This window comes from Pongo abelii, chromosome 20 (assembly GCF_028885655.2).
Source record: "Pongo abelii isolate AG06213 chromosome 20, NHGRI_mPonAbe1-v2.0_pri, whole genome shotgun sequence".
Taxonomy (NCBI): domain Eukaryota; kingdom Metazoa; phylum Chordata; class Mammalia; order Primates; family Hominidae; genus Pongo; species Pongo abelii.
In genome coordinates, this window is record NC_072005.2 from 58697644 (window position 1) to 58713996 (window position 16353).

Genomic DNA, 16353 nt, shown 5'->3' on the forward strand with positions numbered 1-16353 from the left:
CCTTGTGATCCACCTGCCTTGGCCTCCCAAAGTGCAGCTCCCATGAGCTGCTGCACCCAGCTTGAGAAATCATATGAATATATAGAATGTACTCCAGACATGGTGGCTTACACCTATAATCCCAACACTTTGGGAGGCCAAGGTGAGAGGATTGCTTGAACCCAGGAGCTTGAGACCAACCTGGGTAACATAAGGACAACTCCATCTCTACAAATAATAAAAAATTAGCCAGGTGTGTTTGTATATGCATGTATTCCCAATTACTTGGGAGGCTGAGGCAGAAGGATCATTTGAGCCTAGGAGCTTGAGGCTACAGTGAGTCATGTTTGCAGTACTGCACTCTAGCCTGGGTGACAGAGTGAGACCCTATCTAGAAATATAAACAAACAATGTGAAACGTCTTCAGTCACAAGTATTCCCTAACAAATCACTATAGAATTCATACTGCAGAGAAGCCTTACAAATGCAGCGAATGTGGCAAAGCATTTAGATAATGTTCAGGTCTTACCGCCCATCTTGTAATCCATACTGCAGACAAACCTTACAACTGTAATGAATGTGGCAAGGTCTCCAATTGAAATTCACATCTTGCAAATCACCACATAGAGAGAAACCTTACAAATACAAATCACCACATAATGGAGAGAAACCTTACAAATGCAACATATGCAGTAAAATGTTTTAGTCACAATTCACACCTTGGACAGCATCAGATAATTTATTCATGAAAGAGTCCTTACAAACTGTGTGTAGAAAGCTCATCATGAGTTCTAGCATTAATGAACATCAGAGGTTCCTTACTAAGGAGAAATCATATAAATGTAATGTATGTGGCACAGGCTTTCCTGAGGCCTGCCAAATCACTAGAAATCAAAATATACTTCTTGGATAAAACCACACAGATGGATTATATATTCTGAGGATATCCAAGGACCATTGCTATAGAACATGAAAAGGATTTAATTATTTTCTTTTTTCCTAAAAGTGTTGGGAACAGGCCACCAAACCTGGCCAGAAACAGTCCCCAAAACTGGCCATAAACAAAATCTCTGTAGGACTGTGACATGTTCTTGATGGTCATGATGCCCATGCTGAAGGTCGTTGGTTTACCAGAATGACGGCAAAGAACACCTGGCCCACCCAGGGTAGAAAAACCACTTAAGGCATTCCAGAACCACAAATTGTAGCATGTGCAGTCTGCCTTAAGGACATGTTCGTGCTGCGATAACTAACCAGACCCATCCATTTGTTTCCCATAAGGAATGCTTTTATGTAATCTATAATCAACAGAAACAATGCTTATCACTGGCTTGCTCTCAATAAATATGTGGGTAAAACTCTCTTTGTGGCTCTCAGCTCTGAAGGCTGTCAGCCCCCTGATTTCCCACTCCACACTATATTTCTGTGTGTGTGTGTCTTTAATTCGTCTAGCACCACTGGGTTCGGGTCTCCATGACTGAGCTGGTCTCAGCAGAAAGCTACTTTCCTCTGTATAACTTTCAACCTGAACTTTGAGATCTTGACATATACCTCCTCCTACAGGCCTTTCACTGTGGTCTCTGGGAAAGAATCAAGTGAAAGAATCAATAGGATGACAGGGCTGATTTCATTAGCTGAGGATCACTTCTATTCAGTTTCCTGGAAGAAGAACACTGTCTTTTTATATTAAATATTGTCTGATTAGACAGCATGGACATGGGTAGACAATAACATAAAATGATGACTGCTTGAAGCTGTCATGCTTATTGCATGCTGCCTACTCTTTTCTTGACAAGGGTGCAGAACTTCTGTGCTCTAATAAATAGCCATAAAATAGAGCATGCCACTAAAGGCACGGCATTTTTATGGAAAGAGAATAATTGTTGTTAGGTACTGATTACATGGTAGCAATCATAGAGGGGAAGGGGTGGTCACCTCCTCAATTGAATAGCAATAGTTCCTGTTTAGCAAAGATGGAAAACAGTAGTCTTATTTTTGAAATGTAAGAGAAAACATGCATTTTCTCTTAAGTCTGAGCACACAGAATGGGAATGTTGTTAATTTTCGATAACCTGATGACAGTGTGAGTAGGTGATTATCTTTTTGCGATGAATTTCCCATGTATTCTTTGAGCTTCTTAAGTTTGGATATCTAGGTCTCTAGCAAGCCCGGGAAAGTTTTCCTCAATTATTACCCTAAATATGTTTTCTAAACTTTTAGATTTCTCATCTTCCTCAGGAATGCCAATTATTCTTAGGTTTCATCGTTTAACATAATCCCAGACTTCTTGGAGACTTTGTTCATATTTTCTTATTTTTTCTTTGTCTTTGTTTGATTGGGTTAATTCAGAAACCTCGTCTTACTTTGGGAGGCTGAGGTGGGCAGATCACCAGGTCAGGAGTTCAAGACCAGCCTGGCCAATATGGTGAAACCCCATCTCTACTAAAAATACAAAAATTAGTTGGGCATTGTTGTGAGTGCCTGTAGTCCCAGCTACTCAGGAGGCTGAAGCAGAAGAATTGCTTGAACCTGGGAGGCGGAGGTTGCAGTGAGCCGAGATTGTGCCATTGCACTCCAGCCTGGGTGACGTAGTGAGACTCCATCTCAAAAAAACAAAGAAAAAAAAGCACCTTGTCTTTGAGCTCTGAAATTCTTTCTTCTGCTTGTTTAATTCTATTGCTGAGACTTTCCAGAGCATATTGCATTTCTGTAAGTGCATCCATTGTTTCCTGAGGTTTTTATTGTTTTTTATTTATGCTTTCTATTTAACTGAAATTTCTCCCCTCATTTATTGTATCATTTTATTTCTCTAGTGCCTCCTTGATTAGCTTAGTAACTGGCCTGAATTATTTTTCAGGTAAATCAGGGATTTCTTCCTGGTTTGTATCCATTGCTAGTGAGCTACCGTGATTTTTGGGGGGATGTTAAAAAATCTTGTTTTGTTATATTACCAGAGTTGGCTTTCTGGTTCCTTCTCATTTGGGTAGGCTCTGTCAGAGGGCAGGTCTAGGGCTTAAGGATGTTGTTCAGATTCTTGTCCCATGGGGCATTCCCTTGATGTAGTACTCTCCCCCTTTTCCTAGGGATGTGGCTTCCTGAGAGCTGAGTTGTAGTGATTGTTATTTCCCATCTGGATGATCTAGCCACCCAGCAGGTCTACCAGGCTCCAGGCTGGTACTGGGGATTGTCTGCACAGAGTCCTGTGATATGAACTGTCTATGAGTCTCTCAGCTGTGGACACCAGGACCTGCTCTAGTGTAGGTGGCAGGGGGGTGAAATGGAATCTGTGAGGGTCCTGAGTTTTGGTTGTTTAATGTACTATTTTTGTGCTGGTTGGCCTCCTGCTAGAAGGTGGTGCTTTCAAGAGAGCATCAGCTGTGGTAGTATGGGGAGGATTAGGTGGGGGCAGGGCACTAGAACTCCCAAGAGTATATGCCCTTTGTCTTCAGTTACCAGGGTGGATAAGGAAGGACCATCAGTTGGAGGCAGGGTTAGGTGTGTCTGAGCTCAGACTCTCCTTGGGCAGGTCTTGGTACTGCTGCTGTGGGGAATGGGGTTGTGGTTCCCAGGTCATTGGAGTTGTTTCTAAGAGGATTATGGCTGCCTCCGCAGTGTCATGCAGATTGTCAGGGAAGTGAGGGAAAGCCAATAGTTACAGGCCTCACCCAGCTCCTGCACAACCCAAAAGGCCAGTCTCACTCCCACCATGCCCCCATGCCCCAACAGCATGAAGTCTGTTTCCAGGCTGTGGGCAAGCAGGACTGAGAACTTGCCCCAGGCTACCAGCCTCCCAACTACAAAAGCAAGTAAGGCTTTCGTGCTTCCCAGCCTGTGGAGTCTGCACACTGGATTCATGCTCTTCCATGAGTTTTGGCCAGGAGACTTCTCATTCAGTTGGAATTGTTACAAAGTTCAACTGGAGGTTTCCTTCTCCCTGTGTCCTTTTCCCAGTGCTTCTGGCAGCCCTCCCCAAGGACCCCTGTGAGGCAAGGCAAAAATTGCTTGCTAGGGGACCCACAGAGCTTTTCCCGCTACCCCTGTTTTTCACTCAGCTCTCTAAATTTTTTTTTTTTTTTTAAGACAGAGTCTTGCCCTGTCACCCAGGCTGGAGTGCAGTGGTGCAGTCTCCGATCACTGCAACCTCCAACTCCAGTGCTCAAGTGATTCTCCTGCCTCATCCTTCTGACTAGCTGGGATTACAGGCACATGCCACCATGCCTGGCTAATTTTTGTATTTTTTGTAGAGATGGGGTTTCACCATGTTGGCCAGGCTTGTCTCGAACTCCTGACCTCAAGTGATCCACCTGCCTCAGCCTCCCAAGATGCTGGGATTATAGGTGTTAGCCACAGCACCCAGCCTCAGCTCTCTAAATTGACTCAGTTCCACGTAAGGTCAGAATCTTCTCCCATGATCTAGACTTTCAGGTTCACCAGTGAGGGTTTGTGTTCTTAACAGGCAATCTTCCTTTCTCACTTACACAGTTTGGGCACTCACAGTATTTGGGGTGTCTCCTGGGTCCTGCAGGAGCAAGAGCAATCAACTTCCTTCAGAGGTCCTGTGGGTTTTCTTGGCTTCCTAATTTACTCTTGCAGTCATTCTGGAGCAAAAATTCATGATGCAGGACTCCACACACTGCTGTCCATCTGAGTGGAAGCTGCAAGTTAGTCCTGCCCTGCTGTCTGCCATGATCCTCTGAAAACAAGATTTTTTCTTATATTTTTCCTTCCATACATTGTAACCCTTATTATATGTATAATTCCCATTTCTTACCTATGTTACTCCTCTGAAAAACACAGGGAATATATAAATGAAAGTTTTCTGAGACAAAATTTTGTGACATGAAAATGCACATAAGACAATAACTGATATGGACTAGGTTCTCTATAATTATGAAAAAGAAGTGTTCCTTTAAATCTTTAATTCAATGGAGGTACCAAGTTGATATAAGATGGTCAACAAAAATCTCTTTATGTGGGTGTTTGCTCTCTTCAGGTGCTTGAAATCAAGTGTGTGGAGGGTAACCAGCATTTGTTGAAGTAAATGAAAATATAATGATAAATAACAGAAAAAGTCATCCCCCACCACATGACAATTATAGTTTGTGGCAAGGAGATTATCTCTATGCTCAATCTCAAGGCCATTCTGCCTCTTCTCACTGGATGATAATCCTATTCCCACCAGAGGATATTACAGGGAAATATGGCATTAGTGCCACTATTACCATGGAAACTGACACCCAATATTCTCCCTTCAGATTTGTCTCCACCTAAAAAGGAGATTTTTGTATGTCAACTGTGCTTCCTGAGACCCTGAAATTTCACTCACTCTAGAGATTTTTTATACTTTTTTGGCTTTTCTACATACATCATTTTATTGGTTCCCTATTGCTGCTATAACAAATTACCATAAAGTGAGTGCTTTAAAAAAAATCCCACAAATTGGGCTGAGTGTGGTCGTTCCTGCCTGTAACCCCAGCACTTTGGGAGGCTGAAGCAGGAGAATCATTTGAGCTCAGGCCTTCAAGACCAGCCTGGGCAACATAGCAAGACCTCATCTCTACTAAAAATTATAAAATTAGCTAAGTGTAGTAGTACATACCTGATGTCTCAGCTATTCAGGTGGCTGAGGTGGGAGAATCGCTTGAGCAAGGGAGATGGAGGCTGCAGTGAGCTATGATTGCACTATTGTACTCCAGACTGGGTGGCAGAGCAAGATCCTGTCTCACACACACGTACAATTTATTGTCTTATAGTTCCGGATGTCAGAAGCCTAATATAGATCTGCAATGCTGTGATTGTTCTTCAATCTTGAGGAAAGAATTTGTTTTCTAGCCCTTCCTTGGTTGCAGAGACTGCATCTCTCCTTGCCACATGGTCCATTTCCTCCACCTTCAAAGTCAGTTGCAGAGCATCTTACATCTTTATCTCTGTCCCGATGCTTTCACCATATCACCAGCTACTAAGTGACTCTAACTCCACCTGCATCTTTCTTATACTGACCCTTGTGATGATATCACCTTTATAAGAAAAACCAGGACAAAATCTCATCTCAAGATCCTTAACTAGATGATATTTGTGAACCCTGTTTTGACACATAAAGTAACCCAGATCATGTTGATGAGGACATGAACATCATTTGGGAGAACATTATTCATCCTATTATAACTAATACATTCTGTTAATGGCTATACTATTTTATCTTCCTTTCTGGTCTCTTACATTTGTTTTTATTTCTTTGTTTCACTGGGTACAATTTCTAATGGTATGGCAAAAAGAGTGAACATACTTGTTTTATTCTCAACCTCTGTGTTGAAGCATTCAGTTTTTTTTTTTTCTTTTTGTTTTAACACTAATAGAGACATTTTCCCTAAGGTTTGTAGGTATTCTTCAGTAAGATGAAAAAGTTTCGCTCTATTGTCAGTTTTTGAAAGTCAGACCATAAACAAATGTTGAATTTTGTTGTGTTGTTTTCTGCCTCTATTGATAGAGTCCTATGATTTTTAAAATCTTTTTATCATGTTAATATCATGGATTACATTGATTAAATTTTATTTTTTTCTCATAACCCAGTGTAGTAGACAGAACACTGATTGAATTTTAAATGATTAAACAGCCTTCCATCCTCAAATAAACCCCATTAAATCATGGAGTACAAATCTTTTTATATATTGTTGATTTCTATTGCTAATATTTTCTTAAGAATTTTGCGATTTTTTCGTGTGAAATTTAGTTTTTAGACTTTTTTTTTTTTCTAATTCCTTTGCCTAGTTTTGGCAAACCATAATAATGATTTCATAAATTAAGTTAGGAAGTAGTCCCTCCTCTTCTGCCTTCTGGGACAAATTGTACATAATTGCTGTTAATACTTCTTTACAGGTTTAATAGAATTGTTTAGGGTTAGGCTGAGAGGGGAGGATTTCTTAAGGCTAGGAGTTTGACTAGTCTGAGCAACATAGTGTGACCTCATCTGTAAAAAGAAAAATTTTTTGGCCAGGCGCAGTGGCTTACACCTGTAATCCCAGCACTTTGGAAGGCCAAGGTGGGCTGATCACTTGAGGTCAGGATTTGAAACCAGCCTGGTCAACATGGTGAAACCCCATCTCTACTAAAAATACAAAACATTTAGCCTGTAATCCCAGCTACTTGAGAGGCTGAGGCAGGAGAAGTGCTTAAACCCAGCAGTTGGAGATTGCAGTGAGCCAATATCACACCACTGCACTCCAGCCTGGGCAACAGAGCAAGACTCCACCTCAAAAAAAAAATTTTTTTTTTTAAATTAGCCCGGCATGGTGTTCCATCTACTTGTGAATCTGAGGCTGAGTTGAGTAGATTTATTAAGCCCAGCAGTTTGAGGATACAGTGAGCTATGATTGTGCCACTGAACTCCAATCTGGATGACAGAGTGAGACCTCATCTCTACAAAAATAAAAACAATTGTCTAGTGTTACCATCTGTGCCTGAAAATTGCATTATTTGGGTATTATTTGGGAGAATGTTTTATATAACCAGGTAAGAACACATGAGCTCTAGTCTCTTAACTTTTTAAGTATACAATTCAGTATTGTTATTCAACCTTAACATCATCCTTTCTTTTAACATTTTCAATGGTACTTATTTATATGGTACATGTGATATTTTGATACACACATAAAATAGGTAATGATCAAATCAGGATAATTTAAATATCCATCACCTCAAACCTTTCTTTCTCTTGACAACCTTTCAAATCTTCTAGCTACTTTGAAATATACAATAAATTATTGTTCACTATAGTCACCCTACTATGTTACTGGAGATGACAACTTATTCCTTCTGTTTTTTTTTTTTTTTTTTTGTACCCATTAACCTGCTTCTTTTCATGCCTGTGCTAACCCTCCCCACTCTCTGGTAATGACCATTCTACTCTCTACCTCCATGAGATTAACTTTTTTAGCTCCCACATACGAGTGAGAGTATGAGATAATTGTCTTTTCTGTACCTGGCTTATTTTATCTAACATAATGACCTCCACTTTGACCCATGTTGCTGCCACAAATGACAAGATTTTATTCTTAAAGGATGAACATTATTCCATTGTCTATATATACATTATCCATTTGTTTGTGATGAAAATGTAAGTTGATTCCATATTTTGGCTACTGAGAACAGTGCTGCAGTCAACATGGGTGTGCAGATATCACTTTGATATCCCGATTTCCATCTATTCTCATTCTCTCTCCCTCTTTCTCTCTCTCTTTCCAGCAGTGGGATTGCTGGGTCATATGGTAGTTCTGTTTGTAGTTTATTAAGGAACTTCCATACTGTTTTCCATAATGACTATACTAATTTGCATTCCCACCAACAAGTGTACTAGCATTTTCTTCCTTTGCATATTCACCAGCATTTGTTATTTTTTGTATTTTTGATGATAGCCATTCTAACTGAGATGACATTATATCTCACTGTAGTTTTGATTTGCATTTACCTGATGATTAGTGATGTTGAGCATTTTTTCATAGGCCTGTTGGTCGTTTGTATGTCTCCCTTTGAGAAATGTCTTTTCAGATAGTTGGTCCATTTTTTAATTGGCTTTAAAAATTTGTTTGCAGCCAGGTGCGATGGCTCACACCTGAAATCCCAGCACTTTGGGAAGCTGAAGCAGGTGGATCACGAGGTCAGGAGTTGAAGCCTAGCCTGGCCAAGGTGGTGAAACGCTGTCTCTACTAAAAATACAAAAATTAGCCAGGTGTGGTGGTGTGTGCTTGTAATCCCAGCTACTCGGGAGGCTGAGGCATGAGAATTGCTTGAACCCAGGAGAAGCAGAGGTTGCAGTGAGCCAAGATCGCACCACTGCACTCCAGCCTGGGCTACAGAGTGAGACTCCGTCTAAAAAAAAAAAAAAAAAAAAATTGCTATCAAGGTGTTTGAGTTTCTTATATATTCAGCTTATTAGTTCCTTGTCGAAAGGATAGCTCGTAAATATTTTCTCCAATTCTGTCACTTGTCTCTTCACTATGTTGACTGTTTCCTGTGCTGTGCAGAATCTTTTCAGTTTGATATAATCCAATTTGTCTATTTTTGCCCTTGTTGCCTGTGTTTTTGAGGTCTTACCTAAAAAATCTTTGCCCAGATCAATGCCCTGAAGAGTTTTCCTATTGTTTTCTTATAGTTTTATAGTTTCAGATCTTCCATTTATGTCAAACCATTCTGACTTTATTTTTGTGTATGGTGAGAAATAGAGGTCTAGTTTTATTTTTCTGCATATGGACATCCAGTTTTCCAGCACCATTTATTGAAGACTGTCTTTTTTCCCAATGCATGTTCTTTGTCAAAAATCAGCTGGCTGCAAAGATGTGGGTTTCTTTGTTTTCTGTTCTGTTGCTCTATGTGTCTATTTTTATCCCAGTAACAAGCTGTTTTGGATACGATTACTTTCTAGTACATTTTGAAGTCAGGTAGTGTAATACCCCTCAGGTTGGTTCGTTTTGCTCAGAATTGCTTTGGCTTTTTTGGATCTTCCGTAGTTCCCTATGAATTCTAGGATTTTTTTTTTTTTTTAGACAGGGTCTCTATTGCCCAAGTTGGAGTGCAGTAGCGCGATTTCAGCTCACTGCAACCTCTGCCTCCCAGGCTCAAGCGATTCACCTGCCTCAGTCTCCTGAGTAGCTAGGACCACAGGTGCATGCCACCGCACCTGGCTAATTTTTGTATTTTTTGTAGGGATGGGTTTTGCCATGTTGCCAAGGCTGGTCTCAAATTCCTGAGCTCAGGTGATCCGCCCATCTTGGCGTCCCAAAGTGCTGGAATTACAGGCATAAGCCGCCGCACCCAGCCATAGGATTCTTTTTTTCTATTTCTGTGAATAATGTCTTTTGATATTTTGAAAGAGAATGTGTTGAATATGTACATTGCGTTTGGTAGTATGATCATATGCACAATATTAATTTTTCCCACCCATGAAGATGGGATGTCTTTACTTTTTTGTGTAACCTTTCCACTTCTTTCATCACTGTTTATAATTTTCTACCCAGAGATTTTTCACTTCTGGCCTGGGACGCGCGCGTCTTCAGGGTGGAAGCCTGGCGCACGTCTGGAGGTGCCGAGGAGCCAACCAGCCCAAACTTTGGGGGAAATGACTCCCCTCTGCGCTCACCCCTCGCTCTGCTACCATTTCCTTCCGTTTCTGCTTCGCTTGGCGATGCAAAACGCACAAGGCTCACGGCAGAGGGCCGAGGCCACGGGACTCTCCGGTCCGGGCCCGCCCCTCGGCCGGGCGGTGCGGCGCCAGATGCCCCGGCCGCTGTCCAGCGTTGGCCGCCTGAGCAGAGGCTGCCGCGGAGCTAAGACACCCGCTCTTTCACCCAGCCAGCGGGCCCAGCCCGCGGAGGAGGGCGGCATGCAGCTCCGCTTTGCCTGGCTCTCCGGGCACGCGGGCTACGATCTGTACAGTGCCTGTGGTTACACACCACCACCTACGGAGAAGGCTGTTGTGAAAACGGACATTCAGACAGCGCTTCCTTCTGGGTGTTATGGAGAGTAGCTCCAAGGTCTGGCTTGGCTGCAAAACACTTTGTTGATGTAGTAGCTGGTGTCACAGATGAAGATTATAGAGGAAATGTTGGTGTTGTACTCTTTAATTTTGGCAAAGAAAAGTTTGAAGTCAAAAAAAGGTGATCGAATCGCACAGCTCATTTGTGAACGGATTTTTTTATCCAGAAAGAGAAGTTGTTCAAGCTTTGGATGACACCAAAAGGGGTTCAGGAGGTTTTGGTTCTACTGGAAAGAATTAAAATTTATGCAAAGAACAGAAAACGAGAAGTCATACCTTTTTCTTAAAAACAAAGAGTTTTTGCTTAAAGTGTTTTGGTGTTTTGCACTTCTGTAAACTTACTAGCTTTGCCTTCTAAAAGTACTGCATTTTTTTTTAATGATCAAAGAAGAGATCATTTTAAAAAAGCATTTATTTGTGTCTGGATCACAAAGAAACTTTGTTTTTCTGCAATTGATGGTTATATGTAAATCTACTTTGTGGTGACCTGATGTAAACAGCGTCGTCTTAAAATAAAACGTACATCAATTACAGATAAAAAAAAAAAACCCTGTATTATTTAACTCAAGAAATGATACCCCTTCAGCAACTTAAAAAAAGAAAAAAAAGTGTGTTTTTGTTTTGTGCGTGTGTTTTCTTTTTTTTGTTTTGTTTTGTTTTGGTTTTTTGGAGACGGAATTTCACTCTTGTTGCCCAGGCTGGAGGGCAATGGCCCGATCTCTGCTCACCGCAACCTCCAACTCCCGTGTTCAAGAAATTCTCCTGCCTCAGCCTCCGGAGTAGCTGGGATTACAGGCATGCGCCACCATGCCCGGCTAATTTTTTATTTTTAGAAGACACAGGATTTCTCCATGTTGGTCAGGCTGGTCTCGAACTCCCAACCTCAGGTGATCCGCCCGCCTCGGCCTCGCAAAGTGCTGGGATTACAGGCGCAAGCCACCATGCCCAGCCCTGTGTGTGTTTTTTAAGAGAGACTGGGACTCACTCTGTTGCCCAGGCTAGTCTCGAACATTTAGCCTCAAGTGATTCTCCCATCTCAGCCTCCCAAAGTGCTAGGATTAGAAACATGAGCCAACACACCCAGCCAAGATTGTCTTTTCTATTTACATACAGAGTGCGTGTAAATTTGAAATTCACTCTACATATCGAAATTATTGACATTATGATGTCAATAAAGTTTATCTCAGAGGTGTTTGAGGTTATTTCATCTGAAGTTTGGAATAGAGTAACAGGTATAAGGGAGAGCTATTTATATCTATTGTTTAAAAGTTTAAGAGTCATTTATATCCATCATCTAAAAGTTTTAGCTTTCCTTTTTAAAAGCAACATTTGGTGACCTAACTTATCCCTGGCCTTAACCCTCCATGCCCAAGGCGTTGTCCCTGGGAAATTCTCAGGAGCTGAGCACAGGGTTGATCCTCACCCTCCAGAGTGTAGGGGGAATAGAAAAGGAGAGGATTTCTACTCTGTTCTGCGGGACGACAGCATCAAATTGCGTGTTCCGTCCAGGCAGGGCTTTGCATTTCCCATTCTAGTTCGCTTCCCCTCCCAGACAATTCCAGGGCTTTTAAATTAAAATACTAAAATTAACTAATTGCAAGAACTATCTTAGGTCCAATCACTGGCTCCTACTTTGACCCTCTCATAGAGATCCCAGGTCCCAGACTGCTTGGCTGCTGGTCACTGATAGGGTCTTTCCTCAAAAACCTGGAAAACAGACGCGCCCAGAGACAGGCCGAAGGCAGCGCAGACCCCGCCCCTCACTACCCCACCCTCTCTTTTCCCGGGCCTCGCCCATCCCTGGCCTCAGCTGCGCGCGGTTTCCTGGAAACCCGGAAGTGAATCGTGGGGAGTGAACTTGCAAGCGCAGTTTCCTGGAGACCCTGAAGCCGATCGCGTGGGGAGCCGGTCTTGCAGCAGCGGGTGAGTTTCCCTGTGTCTAGATTAGATCCGCTTCCAGCGCTTCTGTACCCGGTGTTGGCGGAGGGGTTCCTACGGATCTTCAAATCCTCCCGCCGTTCCCTCCACCCTAGGTAAATTAATACATCGCCAAGAAATTCGAAGGTTAAAATCGCTCGGAGGCTGCTGGTCCTGTCCCTGAGCTCTCTGCCTTCAGGCCACGTAGACGCTTTTCTTCCCGTTTACCTGTTTAAAACCCTTTACTGACCACTTCTTCGGTTCCGCGTCATGTAAAAGTCCTCACCCCTGAGGTGTATTCATGCCCGGTGGGTCCTCCAAGCCTCGCCCTTCTGGCCCCTTGGAGCTCAGTCCCGCAGTCTCAATGCATCAGCGCCTTGTTCTCTGCCCGGCCCTGGGATTTTGGAAACCCCACCCCTCTCCTAATCCACCCCCGATCTTGTTCTCCTTGGGCTGGGCCCTTCTGTTCCCCAAGTTTCCCCTTCACAACCCACATTCCTTACGCCGCAATGAGGGAGGTTACGGGGCCTGGCTTTTGACACTCAGTGTTTTTCCGTTCCAAATTGCACCCGCTGGAAAATGTGCTCTTCCAGAGGAAAAACGATTGATTTATTATTTCCTCTTCTGAAACTCAACACAATAGTAAACACTGAACCCAGAATACTTCACCTGTGGTCACCGAATGTGTGGGGATTTCTCCCCACTAACAAGCAGTTCTCTATCAGACACCAACTCGGTGTCCCATAATTTACCTTATTTCTGACAGCCTTGCTCCCTCTGCTGCAGCTACACAGACCTCATTCCTTTTCCTGGAGCTGAGGTTGCTCCTGTCTCAGGGCCTTCACCTGGGCTGTCCCTCTGTCTAGGACTCTCTAGCCCCTCAGTTGCAGGTGACAAACATCCTTCCTTTTCTAGGCCTGGGTTCTGATATCACCTTCTCAGTGAAGGTTTATGTGACCCTTCCCCTGTCACACCCTCACCTGCTCTGGCCAATATTGCCTCCCCTAGATGTTTCTTTCTGCTCCTTTGCTGTCCACTGGATCCTGGTGACAACAAGGACCCAAGCGGAGAGCAGAGCCAGAAGGTAGGGGTTGTTCTTTTGCTCACTCTGAGTTTAGCTCAATCCTGGCTTCACATTAGAATGCTGAGACATTTTGCAAATATATGTCTTGTGCCTCCTTTCCAGAGATTCCCATGCACATAGGTTCAAGCGCAGTGTCCCACATGATTCTAATCTGTATTCATCACTGAACATCAGGGTACTGTGTCTTCCATTTCTGAAAGCTGATATCAGCCTGTGATCCACGGAGAGGGGAGAGGCTGTGGTCTGCATGGGGTTTGGTCAGGGCCAGATCTGTGCCCTGAAGGGGAGCTCAGTCCAGCCCCGCACCCCACTGCTGCAGCATGTATGTGGGCTTCTCCAGGACGGGAGTAAGCTTTGAAGAACTCAAAAACTGACTTGTTCTTCCTGTAGGACTTTCTTGTCTGCATCATCCCTGGTGCTATGGGCAGCAGAGGGCCATCTTTCCACAGGGTGAGGTCTTTCCTGTGTGTGTGGTTGTGGCACAGGGAGGGGTGTGTTGATTTTGAGCAGTAAACAGCATATTTTGAACACTCAGGATTAACTTGTTTTTTAAAAGGTTTTCTTTTTCTTTTTCTTTCAGGATTAGCTTCTAAAGTCTCTTTCATCTCTCCTAAGGAAGCCTAGAAGAGGAGGAAGAGGAAAGAAAAGGAATCAGGAATGGCTCTTAGGTACAGTGATATTCTCAGTGGACTGTTCTGTGTCTCCTTCCTTTCTGAAATGCCACGTGTGGTGTTATGATATATATTGGTTTCCATCGACGGTTCCTGGCTTATAACCTCCATAGCACTTGTTACAATAATGTTGGATGTGTTAAGCCTCAGGGGCAGGCCTCTGACCTTCTTTTGCCTTCCTTTCACTCTGATGTTCCCCAGCCTTTCTAATTGTGGGTCTTAAGACCCTCCTCTGAGAGCTTCCCACCCTGTACCCTGGGGGGAAGGATGTTGATGTCATGAAACTTCCATAAAAACCCAAAGGGCAAAGTTCGATGAGCTTCTGGATGGCTGAACAGATGGAGGTTCTTGGAGGTAGTAAGCCCGGTGGGGCATGGAAGCCCTGCACCCCTTCCTCCATACCTTGCTGTAGGTGCCTCTTCATCTGTATCCTTTGCAGTATCCTTTATAATAAACTGGTAAAGGTAAGTAAGTGTTTCCCTGAGTTCTGTGAGCCAATCTAGCAAATTAATTGAACACAAAGTGGGGGTCATGTGAACCCCAGTTTGAAGCTGGGTGGTCATAAGTTCTGAAGGCCTGGACTTGCAACTGGTGTGTGTGGAGGCAGTCTTGGAGACTGAGCCATCAACTCGTGGGATCTGACGCTGTCTCCAGTCTTAATGTGCACAGTAGACAGTGTTGGAATTAAATTGGAAGATACCCAGCTAGTGTCTGCTGCTTGGTGTGTGGGGAAAGTACCCACATACTTTTAGTCACAGAGGTCTTCTTCTGTGTTGATGATTGTTGTGGTGTGAGAGTAGAGAAAAAGCACAATTTGAGGAGAGCTTTTCCCTGTACACATCAGGCATTGGAGATGTCAATCTTCTCTGAGTCTGAAGCATCCTGCCTGTCATGTTTGCTCACACTCACCCATGTCTTCCCTCAGTCCCTCTGATGTCACTTAAATTCCATCTCACAGTGACCGGTGGTGTGGAATTTGTGAAGAGGCTCCACTGGGAAGGACTTATACCCAGACATGGATGGAGACAGGGTGTGGGCCCCATGGTGTCACTGCTCTCGGGCAGCTGGGATTGAAGGATTGTTTAAGAGCCAGGTCTGGATGCACTGCCAGCTCTGTAGACCAGATTATGGAAGCTGCACATGGAAGTCTCAATGTGCACAACTGCCTGATAAAATTTGGAAGAAGAGATTAGGAAGAGGAAATCTTTTCTGCCTGATTTTATACTCCATTTGTAGTAAACATTTAACAGCAAGAGATTCTTTAAACCATTCTAAGTACATCCATCCTATGGAGATTGTGGTATTCCTGCAGACTCTTGTGAAACAGATGTTTCAGGTGAAAATGGTAAGACTTGGGTAATACTTCTTCTAGGATGGGGCATTTCCTATTTTCTTAGATCTTGCAAGGTTCTCCTGTTATCCCCAGCTGCAGGGGTACCTCTCCCACCAAGAACATGTGAAATTTCCCCCTCATTTAAAAAAAAAAACCAACTTGCTACTATGTTTATATATATATATTTTGAAAATCTGGGAAAAATGACAACCCTCTGTATTTTCATTTTCCAATTTATTGTCAGGCTACATAGGTTTTATTATTTTGGGGACATGTATATACAAAATGAATTTTCATGCTTTGCTCAATTTTCTTTCCATGTATTTTAGTATCTGTTTTAATTTCTGTGGTTTTTATTCATTACATATGCCCTGATGTCTTTTATTTTAGGTTATACATTTTTTAATTGTAAGACAAATCTTTCATTTACCTTCTGATTTTTGTTGTGCCTTTGTTGGTTTCATATTGATTTGGAAGGCCTTGTGTGATTATTAAGTACTAAGTTTCATTTAGGAATAAAGTTTTGTTGTTTAAAATTTTGTTTACATTTGTGTTTAATTTGAATTTTTGTGTATATCATAAGTATTTGATTTGTTGTAAAATTACAGATGTTTGTCATAAGAGGTTCTTACATATTTGGAAAACCTCTCCATTTTGTTTTTCTTTTCAAAATTTTGATGGTTCTCCTTTCACAGGGCACAGTCATTAAAAACTCATATATTTCTTTTGTGTTTGAATGGCTGTGGATTCCTAGTCAGAGAGGTCTTTGTGTCACCACATCTGCTAATAAGAATTGGGTTTTCCGGTCCATGATGCTGTCTTTGTTATGTCTTTTAGTAAA

At 42.6% G+C, this 16353-nt stretch overlaps 1 protein-coding gene and 1 pseudogene across 1 annotated transcript in view; both read left to right on the forward strand.

The window, feature by feature from the left end:
- Positions 1 to 9896: 9896 nt before the first annotated feature.
- Positions 9897 to 10801, forward strand: LOC112130166 (deoxyuridine 5'-triphosphate nucleotidohydrolase-like; annotated as a pseudogene).
- Positions 10802 to 13522: 2721 nt separating this feature from the next.
- ZNF578 (zinc finger protein 578) overlaps positions 13523 to 16353 on the forward strand; it is a 49101-nt gene continuing 46270 nt past the window's right edge. Inside the window, 2 exon segments of the mRNA XM_063720249.1 lie at positions 13523 to 13958; positions 14089 to 14176. The gene's annotated coding sequence lies outside the window, so the exon portion shown is untranslated.